Source organism: Phoca vitulina, unplaced genomic scaffold, assembly GCF_004348235.1.
Source record: "Phoca vitulina isolate PV1807 unplaced genomic scaffold, GSC_HSeal_1.0 scaffold76, whole genome shotgun sequence".
NCBI classification, from domain to species: Eukaryota; Metazoa; Chordata; class Mammalia; order Carnivora; family Phocidae; genus Phoca; species Phoca vitulina.
In genome coordinates, this window is record NW_022589779.1 from 5,879,057 (window position 1) to 5,904,344 (window position 25,288).

Genomic DNA, 25,288 nt, shown 5'->3' on the forward strand with positions numbered 1-25,288 from the left:
CACATATCACCACCTGAAATATTACATATTTTATTAATGTAGCTGTTTATTGTCTTTCTCACCCCAACTAGAGTGCAAGGCCCAATAAAACAAGGATTTTTGTCTTTATTATTCACCGTTATATATCTGGAATCTAAAATAAACCTACACTTCTGAGGCAAACAACCAAATTGTTTCCCTGAAAGGATGTCCTTATTTATATTTACTCCGACAGAGCACACAAGAATTTGTCTCACCATACCTAGACCAGTATGGAATATTTTATCCAAAACAATTTGCTACCTTAATTGGTGAAAATTATAGCTTTTTAAATTTACATTCTTCTGATATTCTTAGGGTTGAATACATTTTTCTTATGTTTATGTTAGTCATTTTTCAAAGAGGGGGTGAACTAGTCTATTGGTACCCTTTACCCACTTATAATTGGGATCTCACTACTTTTTTCTCAGAGATTTGTATGCAATCTTTATACACTAATTACACTAAGTTTTTGTCTTATATATGGTAAATATTATTGTCAGTTTATTCTTTGTATTTTATTTCTATTTTGTGTTTTGATGTGTAAAACCTCTATATTTTTACATAATCATATCTATCATCCCTCTGTTATTTTTACGTTAAATTTAAGTTTGGGAACCAGAAAAATAAATAAAATAAATAAATCTTTTAAAAACAAAGCAACAGGGGCACCTGGGTGGCTCAGTTTGTTGGGTGTCTGCCTTTGGCTCGGGTTGTGGTCCCAGGGATCAAGCCCCACGTCTGGCTCCCTGCTCAGCGGGGACTCTGCTTTTCGCTTTCATGCTCCCCCTGCTTGTGTGCGCTCTCTCTCTGTGTCAGATAAATAAGTAAAATCTTTTAAAAAATAAAGACAACAACAACAAAAAAAACAAAAATGAAATAAAATAAGCCTAAATATAGTAGGCACTCAGTAAATAGTTATTGAATGAATGAATCCCCAGCACCTGTAATTCTTGAAATAGCACCTTAATTTTCCTTCATGGAACTATTCCTTTTTAGTTGAATAGTACTGACTTTAGCTCCTCAGCTTCAGATTTAGTATGTGTCTGATATATTCCTACTCCCATCCCTCACATACGTCATATAATTGGTTTAGGGATGGGCCCATAACACAAGCCTGCCAAATGACTCTCCAATCCCACACTTCTGTGAAAAATGTTCAGAAAGAGAGGTTCTCTTTCTAATGAGCTTGCTAACCTTGTAGGACATAAGCTCAGAGATATTGGAGGTCATCTTGCCACTATGAGAGGTGACCCTGTCTTAAGAATGAAGCCAGCAGACGGGAAAGCAAATAATAACAAAAGAGAAATAGTGTTTCTTGATGACTTATTTTGAAAACCTTGATCCAACTGTGACTGAGTCAATTTGAATTGGCTTCTTGCCACTGACAACTAAAAAATACTAACAAATTTGGACTCTGCTCCCAGTGTCCAACCCTAATGTGACACTGCCTCTTCTCTTGATCTTCTTGTAGCTTCTGTATGCTTCACTAACCGGTTTTTCCTTATTAGTAAAAGTCAGGTCTAGAGTATAAGTTTCCCTAATTGTTTCTTTAGTCTTCTAAGTAATAAAATTATCAGGTGGCAAGTAAAGACTTTTCCTAATTCTTTGCCTTTAGCAAAATAGAACATTCAATACACATTGGAATAGTTGAAGTCCCTCCTCGAAATTGCCTCAGTGCCAGTTTTGTAACTGGACTTAGAAAGCAGCATCTCGAACATCTGTCTAGTTAGGTGACATGCAGCATAATCTTACAGTAATATCACGTGCATTTCTCCCTTTTTGTACTGAACAAAATTAGTTTCATTATCTCTATCCTTAGGTTTCTAGATCTCCTTATAAATGAACACTATTTTTGAAGTCAGGAAACATTTATCGAATCCAAACTCCAAGCCTGGTACTTTTCTAGATGCTAGGAATATAAAAATGAAATTTTATCTTGTTCTATAGTCGTATCTTGTCACACAGTAGGTGTTTGGTAAACATTTGTTGAGTTAGTAAATAAGTGGATACATTGATATGTAGAACTACTTGAATATTCATTGGATCTATTTCCTTTGAACAAGATTTACCTTTCTATTGACATATTTTAGTCCATTCCAACAATTCTTGGCCGTGATGATGGTAGCAATAGCTTTGATTTATAAAGTACTAACTGACAATAAATGTAATGTTTTATTTATGTTTTCACTATTCCAGTCAGTAATCTTTGGGTGGATAGGAACAAAAACTAATTCAAGTTAACTTAAATGAAAAGGGTTTATAGTACATTGCAGTAAAAGTGTTGTCATATCAATCCAAGAATACCCATAAGTAATTGCGGTAATTGTGCCACAGAGGAGTTCTAGATTCATGGCATTTCTTGGGACCTCAACAGCAGAAATTCATCAATGTGACCCTTTTGTATTATTATTAATTACCATGACGCACAGGTATTCCACATGCCTGCTTCTTTCTCTTGTACTCTGGTCAGTTGGCCACTCTGATTCAAGCAGCTCATGGCCAGTTACAAAAACATGACATTAAATGGCAGTCGGCACTCAATGTGGAAAAGACTGACAGTGATGGAGATGGGGGTGAATTTAAGGGAATTGAAGCCTCATTTAAAGGGGACTGCCAATTGTTGCCTTGTGGGAAAATGAATCTATTTTTGCCACAGTATCTGACTTTTCACAAGGAGCTGAAAATCCTGAGTGAAATTTCTTAATTTTTGAAGAATGGCAACTAAGTTAAAAGAAAAAAAAAAAAAAGCCTGCATGGGCATTCCCTGTGTGTGCCTGTGTAAAAATGGTAACATAGCAGGTCGACCTGCTTATTCTTAGACAGACCTACTTACAGGTTGACCCTTGGCTGGCATTTGGGAACTTGAACTTTGGGAGGGCTCCCACCATTCCCAAAACTGATAAGAGTGACTCACTGTGCCTGAACTGTTTGTACAAACAATATGGATGACGCCAAGCTCCTGCTTTCCTTCTGAGAGTCTGGAATTTTGGTATCTGCCTGGCAGAAGCTGCCTACATGACCAGGCCCAATGAAAACCCAGGTGCTGAGTCTCTAATGAGCTTCTTGCTTGGCAGCATTCCATGTGTGTTGTTATAACTTACTGCTGGGGCAAGTAAGCCCATCCTGTGTGACTCCATGGGAAAGGACCCTTGAAAGTTTATTCCCGGTTTATCCTGGACTTTACCCCATGTGCTTTTTCTTTGCTGATTTGGCTGCATATCCTTTGCCATGATAAATCATAGCCTTTGAGTAGGACTATATGTTTAGTCCTGTACATCCTCTTAGTAAATCATCAAACCTAGGAATGGTCTTGGGGACCTCTGACAGAGACTCAAACAAAACTCATCTTTGAGCCAAGTCCAGCCCACAGGGTATTACTTTTTAATCTCTAATCTGAGAATCAGTCATGGGCAGGACAAGCACCACTCCAAAATGGAGCATTTTTCCATGCCTTATCTCATTTAATCTTCACAACCCTGCAAAATAAACATTTTTATTTATTTATTTTTTCCTGAAAAAAAGAGTTCTGCATCTTGGTGATCACATTTATTGAAAGGATTGGAAAAAAATTAAAATGCCCTTTAGCTTAAGGATTTTTGAGTTATCTGCAAATCAACTCATTTCAGGAGTGGAAGAATCCTTGGTCATTTCTTAATATCAAAATTTATGCAGGTTTCTCTTTTGAATGTCTTCTATATTTAAAGAGGCAATCATACAAAAGCTCCTATATTCCATACATGATAAATTCTTTGTTTCAGCCAACTCTTAATGGAGGGGCAACTAATACAACATCATCTCCCTGGAAAAAAAGCATTGGAATATTCCGTTTTGTTATATATCTCTTTGTATGTTTCCTCATCAATTTCTATAGTAGTCACAATTTCTTCCACATCTCCCAATATCATATTTAAATGCTGATCATGAGCATGTAATCTGCCTCGAAGCTCTCTGTCATTTCTCATTTTCACATAAATTCGCTCATCCAGGCTGAGCCTGATGAGATCCAGGGGCTCTTCTACAGTGTTGGTAGTTTGTTGCTGGTCCATGTCATCCGCCATGTTTCAAACTCTGTGCCCTTTCCCCCAAAATAAACATTTTTATAATCCCATTTTACTCATGAGGAAATTGAGACTCAGAGAGCTTAAGCTTGCACAAAGTGCAAGTAACCAGTAAGTGGAAGAGGCAGGACTCAAACAGAGCTAAATCCTATTTTATTTCCATATTGCCTCTATGAAATTATGTTAAAATTTCAGGATCACTTTATTTTCCATTCCCACATATAGCATTTATATCTCTGGAGCTAAAAGTATTCTTATCACTACTCTTCCTTGCAATATCTGCCTTTCTCTTATTCCATTCCAATCTTCCCTTCCTATCAGCCATGAATGAGGCTTTCTAAGCCAGTATAGGAGGTGGAAATGTGCATGGACAAGGGAAGGGAAGAATAACTCAGCAGCTTGGTCAGCCTTTGCTGGCCTGTCAGAAATCCCAATAATAGGGTCTGAAGTGGTGTGGGGAATGCAGGGTTAATTTGGATCCACATCCAAGAGGGGATGTGATGATTATTACTGCCTCCTAGACTACAGAAATTTTTGTCAAAGGGACAGTGATAGTTGTCCCAGAGGGATCCATGGTGTTTGAGGCAGACTCTGATCTAGCATCCAAGGGACAGTGGCATAGTTGGGGTATCAGGATAAGAGGGTGAGAAATGGATAGGTAGGTTGTCAAGGCCCTAGCTGGGGTACAGGACTGAGCAACATTCTCAGGAAAAATTGACATGAAAACCAGACATCTGGGTAGAAGCCCCACTCTAAGACCTGAACTCTCGGAGTCAAAAATTAGGAAGGGAAAATGTAGCTTGATGGCTAATCAAGTATTCTAGAGTCCTCGTCTGGTCTACTGACTATCAAGCTTAGAACAGGAAGACTAATTCCAGCCTCTTTTTTGAGTAGCCTTCTAGGTAATGATAGAACTGAATGCATAAAGCTGAGCAGACCTGTCTGTGTCTGGGCAGAGCTGAACATTGTAGGGACTGGCCTTCTTACCTGAGGAATAAACTAAAATAGGTTTGCCTAGCTTTGCAATATTGATACAACACCTCTCTGGAAAGATTCAGTGAAGTATACATAAAGTAAATGATACTCAGGGAAACACCATTTCAATGGACTCTTGAGATTATATACTTTAAAAAAATATATATATATTTTATTTTTAAGTAATCTCTATACCCAACATGGGGCTCAAACATATAACCCCAAGATCAGTCGCATGCTCTACCAACTAAGCCAGCCAGGCACTCCAAGATTATATACTTTTTTTAAAGTATAGTATCATATTAACAATGTGAATGATTATTCCCTTACCAATATGTTCTGTGGATATATTTTTTAAAGATTTTATTTATTTGACAGAGAGAGAGACAGCAAGAGAGGGAACACAATCCAGGGGAGTGGGAGAGGGAGAAGCAGGCTCCCCACTGAGCAAGGAGCCCAATGTAGGGCTCGGTCCCAGGACCCTGGGATCATGACCTGAGCCAAAGGCAGACCTTTAATGACTGAGCCACCCAGGTGCCCCTGTTCTATGGATATTTTGATGCTAGGTAGTCTCTGAGTTATAAATATCAGGCTTATGAGCATCCTGTCCATTTATGCATCCACTAATACCTGCTGATATTACATGTGCCTACTATGTGCCTCGAGGTCATTGTGCAGTCATACTGACTAACATTTATTGAGCATTTACCCTGCAATCTGCATTGTTCATTTACATACATTAACTCTTCATTGTTCACAATAATCCTATGAAGGCAGCTATCACTGTTATATCCATTTTATTATTTTTTTAAGATTTTATTTATTTATTTGACAGAGAGACACAGTGAGAGAGGGGGAGTGGGAGAAGCAGGGGGAGTGCGAGAGGGAGAAGCAGGCTTCCCATGGAGCAGGGAGCCCGATATGGGGCTCCATCCCAGGACCCTGGGATCATGACCTGAGCTGAAGGCAGACGCTTAATGACTGAGCCACCCAGGCGCCCCTATCTCCATTTTAAAGGGAGAAAAAGAAAGCACAGAAAAGTTCAGTACAACTTTTAGTTGTATGTGAAAATGTTCCTAGCTTCAAGCAATAAACAATTTAGAGAGATAAGACATAACTAAATATAGACAACCAGTCACACGGCCTCCCCACACATTCACCCAAAGACTGCCTTGATCCTGAATATGTCCACCCTCTGTTCCAGTTGGCATCCAAGCTACTCTAATGCCACCTGTTGATCAGCATGGGGAACTGTCTCACTCAGTACTTTCCTATAATCCTATTCTAGTGGGATTTTGTCCTACATTCCCCTCACCCCTTTATATCTAGTTTTAAATATCCACTTTATTCAACACGATACTCAATACATACCATTTACCTCTGAAGAAGAGATGGCTTATGAGACATCTATAGTAAAACACCTATTCTAAGAAATGTAATCCATTGTGAAATATCAAATGGATGATTCCATAAACATGAATCGGTTTCTTTGCTGTAGAAAATCCAAGTGGAGTGGGGCACCTGGGTGGCTCAGTCGGTTAAGTGTCCGACTCTTGGTTTCAGCTCAGGTCATGATCTCAGGGTCATGGGATCTGGCCCTGTGTGAAGCTCTGTGTTCAGCATGGAGTCCGCTTGAGCTTCTCTCTCTCCCTCTCCATCTGCCCCTCCTCCCCACTTGTGTGCTCTGTCTCCCAAGTGAATAAATAAAAACAGAACAAAAAAAATAGGGTGCCTGGGTGGTTCAGTCATTTAAGCGTCTGCCTTCAGCTCAGGTCATTTTCCCAGGGTCCTGGGATCAAGTCTGCATGGGGCTCTCTGCTCAGCGGGGAGTCTGCTTCTCCCTCTGTCCCTCCCCCCTCCCCGGCTTGTGGGCTCACTCTCTCTCTCGCAAAAATAAATAAAATCTAAAAATAATAATAATAAAATAAAATAAAGGGGAAAAAAAAAAGAAAATCCAAGGAATGGAGATGTGTAAAGAGGTTTCTTGAAGGAAAAAAGGATGACACCCTGTATACATTTAGTTTTCTGCCCCTTCTGCACCTCACCTTCTTCTTCTGCACTGTCCAGTGTTCATAATGTTAGGTTGTCACTAAGCATGATAAGGGTGCTGTCTTTGTATGAGTCTTCTTTCAGTGCATTAAGTTCTGTGATGCCTTCATCAGAAGTGGTTTTAGGCATGGCACAAAAATAGACACATAGATCAATGGAACAGAATAGAGACCCCAGAAATAAACCTACGGTTATATGGTCAATTAATCTACAATGAAGGGGGCAAGAATATACAATGGGGGAAAAGACATAATCTTCAATAAATAGTGCTGGAAAAACTGGACAGCTACATGCAAAAGAATAAAACAGGACCAGTTTCTTATACCATACACAAAAATAAACTTAAAATGGATAAAAGACCTAAATGTGAGGCCTAAAACCATAAAACTTCTAGGAAAAAAACATAGTAATTTCTTTGATATTGGCCATAGGAACATTTTTTCTAGATGTGTCTTCTCTGGCAAGGGAAACAAAAGCAAACATTAAACTATTGAGACTGCATTAAACTAAAAAGCCTTTGCACAACAAAGAAAACCATCAACAAAATGACAAGGTAACCTACTGAATAGGAGAAGAAGTTTGTAAATGATATGTCCAAGAAAGGGTTTATATCCAAAATATATAAAGAACTTATACAACTGAGCACCAAAAAGAAAACAACAAAAAATCCAATTAAAATGGGCAGCAGACTCATATAGACATTTTTCCAAAAAAGTCATAGAGATGGCCAACAGACACATGAAAAGATACTCAACATCACCAATCATCAGGGAAATGCAAATCAAAACCACAATGCAATATCATTACCTTACACCTGTCAGAATGACTAGCATCAAAAAGACAAGAAAAAAGTGTTGACAAAGATGAAGAGAAAAAGGAACATTCCTGCGCTGTTGGTTGGAATAAAAATTGGTATAGCCACTGTGAAAAACAGTTTGGAGGTGGCTTAAAAAGTTAAAAATAGAATTACCATATGATCCAGTAATTCCACTAAATACTGGGTATTTACCCACTAATTCAAAAGGATATATGCACCCTATGTTCTTTGCAGCATTATTTATAGTATCCGCCATATGGAAGTGTCCATCTAGATGAATGGATAAAGAAGATGTGGGGTGAAATATTACTTAGCCAAAAAAAAAAAAAAAAGAGTGAGATCTTGCTATCTGCAACAATGTAGATAATGGACCTAGAGGGTAGAATGTTAAGTGAAGTAAGGCAGAGAAAGACAAATGCCATATGATTTCACTCACATGTAGAATTTAGTAACTAAAACAAATGAACAAAGAAAAAAGAGGCAAACAATAAAACAAGACTTAAATATAGAGAACAATCTGATGATTGCCAGAGGGGAAGCAGGTAGGGAGATGGGGGAAATAGATAAAGGGGATTAAAAGTGCACCTATAGTGCTGAGCACTGAGTAATGTATACAAATGTAAAATCGTTATACTGTACACCTGAAACTAATATAACACTGTATGTTAATTATGCTCAATAAAGCAACAAAACAATAGCAACAAAAGTAGTTTTAGCTAGTGTGCAGGCAAGCTTTGGGTCATTAAGGATCTCATGTTAGAGTACAGAAAGGAGCCAGCCCAATGTGGATTGGGTGTGTGGGTTGCATCTCTTTGTAGTTTATATCAAATGCCTTTTGGAAAGCTCCTCCAGAATTATCTATAGTTTGTTCTCAATCATCACCATGTGCAACAAAGGTTACTAGAAGTAAACTCCATTTTCAGATAAAAGACTACCTTTTGGATTAGTTGCATTGGCTATTAAGTACTTACCCAACAATTGCAGGACAATGGTGCAGATGAATCTCAGTTCAGACTCTTTCTCCCAGTAGTTCTTAATAACTTCTTCTCAGAGGTGTTCATCTTTTGTTCCATATTTGAGAAAATCCTCCAGGGGCAACTGCAGTCCCTGAAGACATTCTTTTTTTTTTTTTTTTTTTAAAGATTTTATTCATTTATTTGACAGAGACAGAGTGAGAGAGGGAACACAAACAGGGGGAGGGGAGAGGGAGAAGCAGGCTTCCTGCAGAGCAGGGAGCCCGATGCGGGGCTTGATCTCAGGACCCTGAGATCATGACCTGAGCTGAAGGCAGACGCTTAACGACTGAGCCACCCAGGTGCCCCGTCCCTGAAGACATTCTTATAGGCCACCTAGAGCAGGTTACATTCTGACTGGGCAGCTTGGTGTCAGGCTTTGTCATGGCCTTAATGCAGGTGGACATGCTGGAGCACTCAGCCTGCTCAGCCAGCTTGCCTTCTGGATCACTCTGTTCTCCTTGGTGAGCAGGCCGCATGCAGGGCGGTGGGGTTCCAGGACCAGGACACAGAAGAGAGTGAGGGCAAGGCATCGAGGGTGTGAACACCAATAAGATATAGAGGAGTCCTCCTCAAGAGAACTTCTCTTCTCTGCAGTCACTTTGATCTACATTTGGCTTTAGCAGAGGATCCTCCTGGAGGCAAGGGGCAGGCAATTGTCTACACACCATTTTCTTTCTTTCTTTTTTTTTTTTTTAAAGATTTTATTTATTTATTTGACAGAGAGAGAGACAGAGAGAGAGGGAACACAAGCAAGGGGAGTGTGAGAGGGGAAGCAGGCTTCCCGCTGAGCAGGGAGCCAGATGCAGGACTCAGTCCCAGGACCCTGGGACCATGACCTGAGCTGAAGGCAGATGCTTAATGACTGAGCCACCCAGGCGCCCCATACACACCATTTTCAACTGGTCTTTCTTTTTGCTTCCAAATCTTGGCTCACTCACAGAAAAATTCCACTCCCACTTTCTTTGTTCCATTTACAAACTCAAAGAGTACTCTCCATGTGCCTACCACCTTGAGGATCATGCTCTTCATCTTCCTGCAGGAGAGTCTCAGTATTGGGGGTAAAATCAATGACAACAGAAAACTTGAATTTAATATATTTGAAAGCTGTTCAGAGTTCCCCTCAGAATCATCATGAAGTCCTTACTGACCACTTCATTCACTTTCACTTATATCTATATTTTGCTAAGTACCAACAGTCAAGATAAAGATTTCTTATCCATCACGTCTTAGAATATTAGAGTTGGAAGGAGCCATAGAGACCATTTAGAATTCAACCTTTTTTTTTTTTTTTTTTAAGATTTTTCTTTATCTGAGAGAGAGAGCACAGAGGGAGATGGAGAAGCAGGCTCTCTGCTGTGCAGAGAGTCTGATGCAGGGCTCACTCCCAGGGGCTCCATCCCAGGACCCCAAGATCATGACCTGAGCCAAAGGCAGATGCTTAACTGACTGAGCCACCTAGGCGCCCCTAGACTTCAACCCTTCTGTTTAAGATTCTACCCTGTTTGCCACCTAAAATCTATTTCACAGGGAGCTATTTGTTGATTGGCTGGCTGGGCCGCCTTCCTGATTCTACATTTTTCTCCACAGTCCCTGCTCTCATTCATAAAGAAAGGCCTATGTTGGAGCTGGGGTGGGCAATTAGGCATGCCATGTGTCTGGCAGGTCTCACTTCTTTGCTGTTGTTGCGCTAGTGAAATTTATTTACATTATACTCTATCATGTCAATTACATTTAAATCCTGGAAGTTTGTATTTACATTCCAAACCCAGTACATTCCTGGAAAAATATTATATATATATAACAAAACCAAAACAGCATACAATTAATATGATAGTTGGGTAGCTTAATGAACATCTTGCTTCTTTGAGGTCTCATCTGGGATTTTAGGGTGAAGTGTATCCAGAGGCTGCCAGTGGCAATTCATGAGAAAGTTATAGACTTCTACACTTTTCACCATAAACTCTTTAATTCCTTAATATTCAAATGAAGATATGGATCTTGTAGTGGTTTTTCATCTTAGTTTTCAGCTAGATTTCTGGTTTCCTCAGGTGTAAACAAAGGTTCAGCTGGGTGTCCAGAGTTCTCATGAGCAGAAATAAGGTGGTGTCCACTTCCATCCATGACAGCTGCAGCTGTAGCCAGAAAGAGAGTAACATGCTGTTGCTCATACTATTTGCCAGAGGGGTAATCCTGTCAGGGCTGGAACTTGGCTTCACTCTTTGCCAGTACCAGTAATAATTATTTTGAGTCATGCCAAAACCTGCAAAACTCTCCTGTCCAGCCATTAGACAGAAGTTAACCATGAGATGGGTTAAATGCTAGGCTTCCATGGCCTCAATTCCTCACTCCTCTTGTTACATTAGGGACACCAAGCAAGACGCAAAGGATGCACAGCTGTCAGTTGCTCTGAGCTTGGGGCTTCAGCATTGTTTCCCACTACTGCCCTCTGAGTAGTTTCTAAGAAGAAAATAAATTTCTCCTTTATTGAAGGCTTTCTCCTCCCATCCTATTATTTTTGGCAATGGCTGAGCTGAAAGGTACCTAGGAATTGCTGGTCCCATAATTTCAGAGGTATCCCTTCCCCAACTCTTTAATATTGAACTTTGACGTTTCCTCAGTCTGATATAAAGTGCTTTGGAAAATCGGCTTTAAGGCTCCCCTTCTAACCAATCTGCAGCCTCACATCCATCCTAAATAGAACTTCAAGACATGGCATTGTCTCCTGGAGACCTTTAGCAGGGTAACGACTCAAAGCATTATGAGCTGTTTTTCAGCTGTTTGCTGTTTTTCCTGAAGACCACCCATCCTTTGAAGCCCTCATTCCTCTAAACTGAATAGAGTTAGAGGTACTTCAATCTTATCTACGAGGTTTGCATTTGTGCAAGAGCACGAGAACCACGTACCGTAGCCTGGCTTCTCTGCCAACTTGTGGATAATGTTCTTCGGAGTTTGCAGTATGAAGTTAGGGCATTTTCCAGTTTCAGTGTGGATTAAGTTCCCCTCTCTAATTAGCTTCTTTGAGTTCCTTTTAGTGGGTGTGGAATGGGAAGGACTTTTTTTTTTTTTTAAGATTTTATTTATTTATTTGGCAGAGAGAGACACAGCGAGAGAGGGAACACAAGCAGGGGGAGAGGGAGAGGGAGAAGCAGGCTCCCCGCTGAGCAGGGAGCCCGATGCGGCTCGATCCCAGGACCCTGGGATCATGACCTGAGCCGAAGGCAGACGCTTAACGACTGAGCCACCCAGGTGCCCCAGGACTTTTTTTAGATATAATTTTTCCACAATTTTCCTACCCTTTCATTTTGTAAGTGAAGAAATTGAGGGCCAGAGAGGTAAAATGGTTTGATTAGATTCACACAGCCAGAGAATAGCAGAAGAAAGGACTGAACCCAGGGCTTCTGCTTCATAGACAAATGCTTTATTTACCTGTTGTATTTAAAAACCAATATTGTAACAGCTTTTTAAAACTGTCTTTTTGGGGCGCCTGGGTGGCTCAGTCGTTAAGCGTCTGCCTTCGGCTCAGGTCATGATCCCAGGGTCCTGGCATCGAGCCCCGCATCAGGCTCTCTGCTCCGTAGGAAGCCTGCTTCTCCCTCTCCCACTCCCCCTGCTTGTGTTCCCTCTCTCGCTGTGTCTCTCTCTGTCAAATAAATAAATAAAATCTTTAAAAAAAATAATAATAAAAAATAAAACTGTCTTTTTATTTTGAATTATTTGGTATTTCAACTACATTATGGATTCAGTTAATGGCCTCACTTTAGAAATGAATCATTATTTAAATCAAGTTTCCTATGGGAAAATGCATTTCTAAATCTAAATATTCAATTTCCTTAATGTCAGTCAATTCAAGCCACTAAAATACTGTAGATTGAGTGGCATAACATTTATTTCTCACCATTCTGGAGGCTAGGAATTCCAAGATTAAGGTGAAGTAGATTCTACAGTTTGTGGATACTTGCCGTCTTGCTGTATCTTCATATGGCGAGTTGGGGGGTTCGGGGAGAGAGAGGAAGGGAGAGAAGGAGCACAAGCACTAATCTCATCATGAGAACCCCACCCTCATGTGGTCTTTAAGTAAAGGTTTCTGACTATTCCCTAAACTGTCCTTTCCTTGAACACTTATTTAAAGTATGGGCGTATGCTTGTCCTTTTCCTTTGTGTATGGTTATCCCGTTTCATTTAAACTGTTAACCCCTTGAAAGTAATTATTACTAGTATAATTATACTAGTATTACTAGTATTATTGAGTTTTTAAAGTAGTTTTGCAAAAACATGTATGATTATTAAAAATAAAATGAAGTGCAAAACTTGTTAGAATACATTTTAAAAAAATGATTGAAATTTGAAGAGAAAGTCAATGTAAATAATAGAAATTTTTTTTCAGAGAGTAATTAAAACTTGCATGAAATAGAGGATTGGACTAGATGACTTTTGAGGTTCCTTTTGGGCCTATGATTCCATCATGATCTTATTACCAATAGAGAGGCAGAAAGCAATGAAATTAACAGATCTGGGCAGGCTTGTGACTTGCTTATAATCAAAGAAAATATAGAACTTCTGAGGCTAGGTCATTAAAGGTGATGCAGTTTCTGTCCTTTTGGCTGTTACACTCCTGTTTTGTAGCCTTAAAATGCCCCCAAATACTGTTACAACTTCAGTCAGTGTCTGATGTCACTAGCATGAGAGTCTCTGAGCCTGATACTTAGAAACCATAATAAAATGATTGTTGTTGTTTTACTCCACTAAGTTGGAGGTGGTTTCTTACACAGCAGTTGTGACTGGAATAGGTATGTTAGTATTACTGGAAGAAATAAGTACTGGAAAGACCTGGTAGGGAAAGAACTGAAAATGAGAGAAGTTTGTACTTTGGAGTTTTGTTTTTTTTTTAAGATTTTATTTATTTATTTGACGAGAGATAGAGAGAGCATTAGTTGGCAGGGAGGCAGGCAGAGGGAGAGGAAGAAGCAGGCTCCCGGCTGAGCAGGGAGCCTGACCCCAGTACCCTGGGATCATGACCTGAGCCCAAAGCAGCCACTTAACCAACTGAGCCACCCAGGCACCCCGTACTTTGGTAGTTTTTAAAGAACTAATTACAGCATATGTCATATAGAGAATGTGTGTGTGTGTGTGTGTGTGTGTGTGTGTGTGTGTGTGTGTGTCTGCTTATGGGTATGTGCCTAGTTGGGGAAGAGGGTACCAATCTGCATGCTCTACTTTGGGAACTTAAAACAACAACAAAAAAGTTTACCTAAGAATTCTATTTTCCTGCAGACCCAAAAGTCTATAAGAAGAAAGTGCAAAGAAGATTTGGAATTGATATTAAGGTTCATAGTATTCCACAATTAATACTTATTACAAGACAATGATGAAACAAAAAGTATACCCACCCTGCCTTTGGTTTTGTTTTTTTTCAAGCTAGCCTGGCTGTATTACCCCACCTATTCTCAAGAGGGTCCCTGAACTGGTGTTTGGAATAACTGCAGTGGAACCTCTCTGCTATCTTCAGTCCTCTGCCTCATGCCCGTCCCATGTCCATTCTTTAGGAGAGTTACTACAGTGACTAAAAAGACTCCAGGCTCTAAAAAGAGACTGCCTGGTTTTGAATTATGGCTTCTTCATCTACTAGCTAGGTGGCCTTGAAACTCTCAAGAATTGGGAAAATTTTTTTAAAGATTTATTTATTTATTTGAGAAAGAGAGAGACAGCGAGCATGAGTGTGAGTGGGTGGGGGGGGGGGCAGAGGGAGAGAATCTCAGGCAGACTCCCCGCTAAGCGGGCTCCAGCTAACTACCCTGAGATCATGACCTGAGCTGAAGTCAAGAGTCGGACCTTATCTGACTGAGCCACCCAGGCACCCTTGGGAAATTGTTTTTAAAAAAGGAAAAAAATCAAGGTTATTGTTCAGAGCCTACATGCCCGGGGAAAAGAGGGACCGGGTAAGAATAAGCTTCAGTGAGTAAGAGACTTAAAGTGTGTAAGTGTACAGGACGTTACAAGCTCCCATGAAATGAACTTCATTCTGAACCCAAAAGTTAACCTAGAAAAATAATGAAGGAAAGAAATCTCACCTCCTAGGAAATCAGGAAAAGTAAGAGAGTTCTCTATATGGACTGGAAACAAATGAAGAAATTAGTTGTGAATCAGATTACCTTTTTATAAGTGTGCCAAGATTTCCCCACATATATTAAATATTAAGCACAAATTAAAGCTTTGTGCTTTAACTGCATGGCTAAGATGTAAAAGGTAGCTGACCCAGTATGGACCAAGAGTAATAAAGAAAGGAGAAGACAAAATCCGCTCTGGATAAATATGGCAAAAACAAAAACAACACCTACATTTGAGAAACCCTAGGCAGGCTTCATTTAAAGGATACCTTTGACTAGTTTTACCAAAGATACAAGGCCCCAATTCACCAAAAATTTGGCCCCTTCCTTGCTTTGTGTTGCCCAGGCCTGGACTATGTATTCAAATAAACAATCCTAGAACCAAGTAGGTCTCTAAAATTCAGGAGACACCATTCAAGTACACCAGATAAGATAAATAATATTTGGAGATGTACCCAAAAACAAGTCTGCTTTCCTGACAAAATGATTTTACAGAGAGTTTTATGCTTTTCTAAGAGACTGCAAAAATAAATTATTTTTTCTTCAAGTAACATTCATATTCATCCTCCTAGGATCCTGATAAGCAGTAAGTTTATACTACAGATATAAAAACGCCTGTCTTTTAATATTGTTTGGGAAATAATAGGAAATAAAGACCCATGGAACTAAAATACTTTCCCTAGTATTAGGGATCAGTTAATGAAAATAAATTGGGTGATAACAAGTTAAGTTTGAACTGGGAAGCAGTTGCAACCTTGAGTGGTTCCAGTTAATGAGACAAAAGCTCTCACCTATTTGCATAAGGAAGCCAAGAGTCAAAGATACTATTCATTTGTGCATAAAGGGAAAAAGACATTCTTGGGACGTCAGGGTAGCTCAGTCGGTTACATGTCTGCCTTTGGCTCGGTTCATGATCCCAGGGTCCTGGGATCAAGTCCCTCATCATGCTCCTTGCTCAGTGGGGAGCCTGCTTCTTCCTCTGCCTGCCACTTCCACAACTTGTGTTCTCTCTCTCTCTCTGACAAATAAATAAATAAATAAAATCTTTAAAACATAAATAAAAATAAAGAGAAAAAGACATTCTAAAACTCTTTTTCTGGTTTAACAAAGAAACCTCACAAATATTTAATTACCTTTTAAAAAGTAAAGATGTCATTTTTAAAATAATTGCTAGGGAAGCAGATTATTAAGATAACCAGTTAGATCTGCAGAGTGTCGCAGGTTGTAGAGAACTTTTCGGAGGACAGAGCAATGTCTCCTCAAGTCAGCCTGCCTTTAAGACTCCTTTGCATAAATATCTTTCAGAGAGTTTTTTTTTAAGATTTTATTTTTTATTTATTTATTTGTCAGAGAGAGAGAGAGTAAAGCAGGGTAAGCTGCAGGCAGAGGGAGAAGTAGGCTCCCTGCTGAGCAAAGAGCCCAATCTGGGGCTCGATCCCAGGACCCTGAGATCATGACCTGAGCTGAAGGCAGACGCTAACGACTGAGCCACCCAGGTGCCCCCCTACAGGACAATCTTAATTTAAGCAGTGAATGTTACTGGTGCATGTGCCCTCCATCCACTCTGTCATGGCAGTTTCTGGTTCTGCCCCCATGATTATTCTCTTGCTCATCTTTGGCCACAAAACACCACCAACAATGCTAAGTGCCTCAGTTCTTTATAAGACTTTCTGGAGAATTCCACAATTCTTTCAGCCAACCTTAGATGGTCATCCTAAGGGTGACAAGTAGGGAGTGGGGGGATGTATATGTGTGCACGGGGTCTTTTATTCTCATCCCTTTATCTCCATCAGCTGCCCAGACAAGCCCCACAAATAAATATACAATGAAGTCATAGTGTACTTATTTATAAGCAACTTCAAAAGAAGCCCCCAAATAAGTTCCCTTTCCCCACCCCAATATCCTTAAACACACACACATACACAAAACAGAATGCTGCTCCCAATGTGCCCAAATGGAAATTCTGGCACCAACACTGACTGGCCTCATATGGTTACAGTTCATTTGACTCTCACCAGTTAGTCTTCTCTACTGAATTTACAATTCCCAGGTTGTTGTAAGCTGGGTCCTCCAGGAGCCAACTCTAAGACTAAGTTAATGTGTATGATGTTTACTAAGGAATGCCTTGGGATTAGTACCTGTGGAAGGGAAGGGAAGGGAAGGAAGCAAGAGTAGACAGAGGGAGAAGCTGAGCTGTGATGCAGTGCCAGTGACAACCTTGACTGATGCTACAGGAAGCTCTCGAGCTGGAATGGCCCTTCTGCACTGTCCAGGTTGGCCCAAGATGGTCCTTATGCTCCCGCACTGATTAATTATTTTGAAGAAGCCCAAACCACATAGAAAGGACATGTATAGTTCAGTTTCAACCATGTTCAAATCCACGTTTCCATAATGAAAATATCAGAAAAGAGCAGTCAGATAATGCCCTCTGGAACCCAAAGAAGTGGTGTGGGCTGGAGGGGTGCAGAAATTAGGGTACAATCCAAGTTGCAAATGTGCTCCTGCATTTCTTGTTTAATCAAAGTGCTTTTAATTTCCTTTAGGATCTTCAAAAATTATTGCTCAGCCTTGCAGAAATGAAGATGTGCCTTATTTGTAAGGTTGCTGTGAAATGTCTGCCATCTGGTGGACATAAATAAATAAAATTTAAATATAAATTTACCTCATCCAATGGAATAGAAACATTACTGCCAAGTTGAGCAACTTGAAGTTTTATTAGAAATCTTTCGAATATTGTCTTGCTAACAAACATTTACATCTTTATATTTCTCATTAGGGAAAACTGCCACGTTTAAACCTAAATCACATCAAAGTGTGCAGCATTGAAAAGATTTATAAAAGGAATCTTTAGTTTGATAAAATATTAAAAGCAAACATAGGTATCATTCCAAAACCTGGATTTTCTCGGAATTACATCAGAAAAAAATGTAGTCTTTTGGCTCCTTAACAGAAAATAAATTAATATTTATCTTTCCCCTAGATCACAGTCAGAGGGTGCTGGAGTCGGCTTCCATAGGCTCATAAGAGCTGATCGTGCACATCTCTTCCAACTCTAAGTTCAGTGATTTCATGTTGGTAACTTGAAATTGGTCATGGTGGGGGTATTTATACTGAAGAAATCAAGAAAGATTTGAAATCAGAGTTGTTGGGTTTTTGTTTTTGTTTTTCAGAAAGTCAGTTTACCAGCATACCATACATATCTCTGTTCTCCCTTGAGTCCACCAATTAAAAAAAAAAAAAGCATTCCATGGAACAGTTGTTAACCTTTTTAAAACTTTATTTAAATACACATTTCCAAATTTGGGACACTATGGAATCTTTTAGGAAGTGCTATTTGAGTTTTATATTTTTCTTTTAGTTGGAGGAGCCCAGACTGAATTTTTAAAAGGTTATTCACTATTAAAATTATTGCATAAAGGTAATATATCTCAAATTGTTTCACTCTTAGTCAAACCTTTACCAGTGTTGACATTTGTATTTCTTGTACTGGTGACTGTCAGCTAACAGATGTGATGAATGACTATAGCTCCAAAATGAGACTAGAAACCTAAATGCTCTATATGCTCTGAGACTTTCCTGGTCTATTTTTAGAGGGGTGAACTCAAGAGATATAAGTTCTTATAGTATTTGTCTGATGACTCAGAAATGTCCCTCTGATGTTTTTTGAGGGCAGTGTGCTTACCTTTGCCTCTAGTTATATTGCCTTAAAGAGGCCAAAGCTATAAATGTGAGGTAATTTATTTCTTACAATCCAAAACTCTTGTTAACAAGTAAGGACAGTCCTAGACATAAAATTATTGGACCAGGGCCAGAGTCTTTTATGTTCAGTTCTCCACCATGCCATTTTCTAAAACAGGCTTTTCAGATCTTGTGAGTTCCACAAACCCTCAGATAAAAGAAAATGCAGCTTTCTGCTTTCTGAAACTGAAACAAATAGGCCTGTTTCATGTCAGCTGAGGTTCAATACGGCAGAGAAATTCTGTTCAGTGGAAGAATCCACAGGCTCTTTCCATTAGCCTTCAGTGGTAACAAGTGATAGTATTTTATAAAGGTGCAACTGGATTGAGATGGGGATTTGAACAGAAAGGGGATTTGAGTTGAATCATATTATGAGGTAATGGAAATGTCCAGCATTACTGGGCACTAAAAGTAACAATTTGCAAAGTTTTACCAATGTAATGTATTCCCACCGATAGATTCAACTTTCACCTTCTTGAAGACCACTTTTTTGGTATCTTCTACACCTAGCATAAAACCTCAAAAGATATTTGTTCATTTTTTACAAAGTTATACTGGTAAAAATGAATGCATTGTTTATGTAATGCCTATTTTCCCCAGGAGACTGAAAGTTCCATGAGGTCAGGGATCATATCTGTCTTATAAACACTGTATCCTCAGTGCCTGGCATATAGTAGGAAATTTATACATATTGATTGAATGAACTAATAGAATATAGATATTAGGTATGATATATAGATATTGGATCCAATGCAGATCTATTTAAGCTTTTTTTGCAGGTATTCTGGCTTACTCAGGATGCCATTCTGTTTTTTCTAGGTGATTATATAAAAGAAATTAGGAGACTTAATTTAACTATCTCATGATGTACAGGATTCTGATTTTCTAAGGGTCTGAATTTAGTGTAATAAGGAAATTTTCTTAGTTCCCTGGTGTCAGACACTAATCAAGGGAAAAAGTCACCCATACTGTTCTTTTTTTCTTTTCTTTTCTTTTCATTTAAAAGATTTTATTTATTTATTTATTTATTTATTTATTTATTTATTTATTTGACAGAGAGACAGAGAGACAGAGAGAGAGAGCACAAGCAGGGCGAGCAGCAGCAGATGGAAAGGGAGCCCAATGTGGGGCTCAATCCCAAGACCCTGGGATCATGACCCAAGCCAAAGGGGACGCTTAACCCACTGAGTCACCCAGGCTCTCCTGGTTTTGTTTTGTCTTTTTTTCTTAAAAAAAATTTTTTTTTTTCTTATTTAAGTAATCTCTACACCCCACATGGAGTTCAAACTCACAATCCTGAGATCAAGAGTCACATGCTCTAACAACTGAGCCAGCCAGGCACCCCAATCACCCATACTGTTCTGAGAGTTACTCTTCCTACTCTCCTTTAGAGAACATGAGGTCTCTCTTTCTCCTGAGTTACTCAGTCATTATGCTTTCCTTCCCTTTTCTTTTCACAGAATGAAGGAGCCTGAAATAAAGGCATAAGAACATGTCTTAAATAGGTTATATGGCTTCACTTGTAAATAATTTCTTTCCTTCTTAATAGTCAAATGTTTCTTAAATACATTACAGTCAAAATTTATAATCTTCCTGGTCAGTATCCTCTATCATCTGAACTTTGAATATCTAGTGAACCTCATCTTCTATTTTCCTTTTATGCTGTTTGCATGCAGGTCTACTTTGTGTGACATGATCGCACCATGCTTTGCTTTTCTTCATGTCTGATACACTTTCAAAGCTCTTTTTAACTTACACAAATGCTCAGTTCTAGAAACACTCCACCTTCTCCACCTCATGTCTGAGACTTTCCATGAGACTTTCTTTGAGAACTCTGTCAAATTAAACAACTGGTATATTTTTGCAATGCAAAATGTTACCTATTCAACCCTAGGGAAAAAGGGACTAACAGTAGTGTCCTCAGCCACTGCACAAGGGAAGTTCAATGGTGTTACACAGAAAGTGTCATGGGTCTTTACTTAAGTGGGAACCATGCTCAGTTTGGATTATAAACAAGAAGACCTTTCCTATCAGACTTTCTGTCATTATCACAGCTCAGTGGCCACAGGGACACATGATCAATTCCTACATGATCAATTTAGCAAATCTGGAACATTCAGGTTAGAGAGACTGAACTGCAGAATTATCCAATCATTCTCAGCTTCAATGAACAAAGATTCTTATGTATCAGTACAATAAGAATAATAGTTTATTCCTTGGGATTTTCTTTTTCATATATAGAAAAATGAAACGAGATGTGTGGAAGTATTTTGGAAAATGTAAAAGGGAAAGGGACTTACATTCATTGAGCACCAAGAGCCAGGTGGCGCATGTAAAGGACATAGCACAGGCATTGTCTTTCTTGGATCTCTGCTCATTGCACTCTATGGGAGCATCTAATCATAACGTTAATTTCTAGACTCATCATCCTCTGTCTAGAAGAAGGCCTCCACAGTTGAATGCTCAGACTTGCTATTAAGAGCATTCTCTGCTGTTTCTCTAAATTTAAAGTGGCTTTAGAGGAACTTACCTAGCCCTTTATTATTTTTTAAATGACTTTACTATAGTTACATTTTAAAACTTAAAAAGGATAGGAATTGTCCTTCCACTGGAGAAAGTAGTTGCCCCAAGAAGAGCCCCTCACTGGAGAAAAGAAAGTCTCTTCAATAAATACTGCTGGGAAAATTTGATATTCACATATAAAAGAATGAAACTAGACCCTTATCTTATACCACTCACAAAAATTAACTTGAAAGGGATTTAAAACTTAAAAACAAGACCTGAAGCTATGAAACTCATAGAAGAAAATTAGGAAAAAACTCCTTTACATGGGTCTTGGCAATAATTTTTCAGATATGACACCTAAAGCACTAGCAACGAAATAAAAAATTAACAAGTAGAAATTCATCAAAATAAAAAGCTTTTGCAGAGCAAAAATACAACCAACAAAATGAAAAGACAACACACAGAATGGGAAAAAACATTTGCAAACCATATACCTGATAAGGGGTTAACATCTAAAATATATAAAGAACTCATACAACTCAATAGCCATAATAATAATCCAATTAAAAATAGGCAAAAAATCTGAATAGACATTTTCCCAAAGAAGATCTATGAAAGCCATCATCAAAAAGACAAGAGATAACAAATGCTGGCAAGGATATAGAGAAAGGGGAACCCTTGTGCACTGTTGGTGAGATTGCAAACTGGTACAACCACTATGGAAAACAGTATGGAGGATCCTCAAAAAATTAAAAATAGAAATACCATATGATCCAGCAATTCTACTTCTGGGAATGTATCCAAAGGAAACAAAAACACTAACTCAAAAGGATATCTGTACCCCTATGTTCATCATAGCATTATTTTCAATAGCCAAGACATGGAAACAACCTAAGTGTTCATCAATGGATGAATGGTAAAGAAGTTGTGACATATATATACAATAGAATATCATTTAGCCATAAAAATGAGGGAATCCTGCTATTTGGGACAACATGGGTAGACCTTAAGGGCAATATGCTATGGGAAATAAGACAGATTAAGACAAACACTGTAAAATCTCACTTACATGCAGAATCCTTAAAAATAAAAATTAAACTTAAAAAAAAATAAATCAAACTCATAAAAAAAGATCAGATTTGTGGTTACCAAGGTAACTCCCTACCCCTAAGGAGGAGAGAATTGGAGGAAGGCTGTCGAAAGGTAAAAACATCTAATTACAAGATAAATTAGTACTAGGGATGTGATGTACAGCATGATGACTATAGTCAACATGGCTGTATGATTTATGGAAAAGTTGTTAAAAGAGTAAATCCTAAGAGTTCTCCTCACCAAGGGAAAAAATATTTGTTTTTTTTTCACTTTCTCTTTTTATTTTATCTATATAAGATGATGGATGCTAACTAAACTTATTGCAGTAATAATTTTACAATATATGTAAGTGAAATCATTATGCTATACACCTTAAACTTATACAGTAATGTATGTCAAATATATCTCAATAAAACTTGAAGAAACAAAAAAAAGAGTCCCTGAGCAAAGCCTTTCTTAAGATAGATGTCCTAAGCAGGCATTAAATGTATCTCTGGATACAATCACATAGTAAAAACCAATAGCCCATGCTAAAAGGCACTATTTCTTTTTCATTTTGTGAAAAGGAAAAGGGAGAAAGGCAAATAAATACTTTAACTACATAAAGTAGAAGAAACAAGAACTTTGAAACCACGCAGAACCTGGTTTCAAATGTCATTCCACCATTTCCTATTTGACCTTGAGAAAGTTACTTAACCTCTTTGCACCTTGATTTCTCTTATGAAAATCCAGATAATACTGTCTAAGTGTTGTGAGGACTGACTGACAAAATTTAGCATAATAAATAACACATATAAATCATTTGATAAATATGTATCACTTTATTAGAGCTATCTTTGTGTTACATTGACCAAAAGAAAGCTACGGATGTCTAGAAAGAAACTCTACAGAGAATTAAAATACTGACTGCATTTTCCCCTTTACATTTATATTGTAAAGAGACATATAAAGCCAGTCCAGCTATAATCACCATCTTCTAATATCCTAATATATTAGTTTTCAGTTCTTGTAAGTGCTATAAAATTAGTTGCCCCTTGAGTATAGCCACGTATATACCTAATAACCACAATCTTCTAGTTATCTGTTAGGTTCCAGTTCTTGTAAGTGCTATAAAATTAGTTCCCCTTGGGTATACTACTTACATGCCTAATAGGTAGAGAACTGAACTCATCATTTTGCCTCACACAAACCGTTCCTTTTTCTGACTTTCTGACTTCTGTGAATAGCATCACCATTCTCCCAGTAACTCATACTTAAAGCTTTAATCATTTTTTCACAACCACTTCTCCCTCACCACTGCTTACTGATCTTACTTCCTCAGTGTTCTCAAAATATATTTCCACCCATCTCCACCTCTAGGGCCACCACCCTAGTTCAGGCCTCCAACCTGGTTTTCTTGCCTCAAGTCTCTTTTCTCCATTAAATTTCTTTTCATCTGTAGTTGCCAAATAAATCTTACACAAATAATGCTTTGATTATTGAGCCTGTTTTACCCCATTATCTCTGCCTCTTCTGAAACATCTCTGGTAGCTCCCCACTGCTTACTAAATGAACTCTAGGCATTCAACACCTTCTACAACATGACCCCTTACTACCTTTCTGACCATGTCTTTTAATTACTCTATTATCTGCATCCTTCTTGCCTTTTCCTAAGCAGCCCCTGTGCTTTTTTACCTTCATACAACTATTATTATTTCTTATACTTTGAAAAATGTACAGTCTCATTTCACCTGTCCAAATCATGTCACCCTTTAAGACCCAAAGCAAATGCTATCTCTCTAGCAAGTGAAATAGTAGATTTGCAGAAAATTCATTTTAAAATCAATGAATTTATTTAATTCATTAAATACATACATACATACATACATACATACATAGAAATAAAATTCTATCCTGAAGGGCTAGGTTGATTCCTGGCAACAAAATAAGAATTAAACTGGAATCATTAGAAAATTAATGTGGGGTTTGATTAGGCAGACAAGAAGAGGGGCCAGGAGTTTTTATTTTGGCAAGAAGAATGGAGGGTTAGAAATGGGGAAATAGGGCGCCTGGGTGGCTCAGTTGGCTAAGCGACTGCCTTCGGCTCAGGTCATGATCCTGGAGTCCCGGGATCGAGTCCCACATCAGGCTCCCTGCTCAGCGGGGGGTCTCCTTCTCCCTCTGACTCTCTTCCCTCTCGTGCTCTCTGTCTCTCATTCTCTCTCTCTCAAATAAATAAATAAAATCTTTAAAAAAAAAAAAAGAAATGGGGAAATAAGCTAGAACCAGAACAGAATATGATGGGTCATGATTACCAGTAAGCAGAAAAGGTTGGTGAGAGCAGTTAGGCCAGGATTGGTTAGAACACCACAGACTCTTCTCAGAGTGTGAAAAATTGTGTGTGATTGTAAATTGTGTGAAAAATGGATTGCTACCACTTATAAGTTAGGTTCGCTCTTGGGCAGCAGTTCTCAAAATGTGGTTTGTAGACTCCATGGAGTTCTTGAAAACCTTTCAAGTATCTGCAAGGTCAAAACTATTTTCAAAATAATACTAAGACATTATTTGCCTTTCAAACTGTGTTGACATTTGTACTATAATACAAAGGTAATGGTGGGTAAAATTGCTGGTGCATTAATAGAAATCAAGACAGCAATACCAGCCTAGACTAATAGCGATTGTATTTGTCACTGCTATATACTCACAAGAAAAAAAAAGAGTTTCATTTAATAATATGCTTAATAAAATAGCAACAATTACTAATTTTATTTAATCTGAACTTCTGATTCCATGTCTTTTAAAAATTCTATGATACAAAATGCACAAAGCATTCCTGTTGAATACGAAGGCACAATTGTTGTCCTGAGAAAAAAGATTTATGTGTTTCAGTTGTGAGTTGAACAAGCCACTTTTTATACAGAACACCATTTTTAC

General features: G+C 38.5%; 3 pseudogenes; all 3 read right to left on the reverse strand.

Moving 5' to 3' along the window:
• Window positions 1-3,775: 3,775 nt before the first annotated feature.
• Window positions 3,776-4,079, reverse strand: LOC116625271 (annotated as a pseudogene).
• A 3,045-nt stretch (window positions 4,080-7,124) lies between these two features.
• On the reverse strand, window positions 7,125-9,412 carry LOC116625289 (annotated as a pseudogene).
• A 1,367-nt stretch (window positions 9,413-10,779) lies between these two features.
• Window positions 10,780-11,221, reverse strand: LOC116625290 (annotated as a pseudogene).
• Between the last annotated feature and the right edge of the window lie 14,067 nt (window positions 11,222-25,288).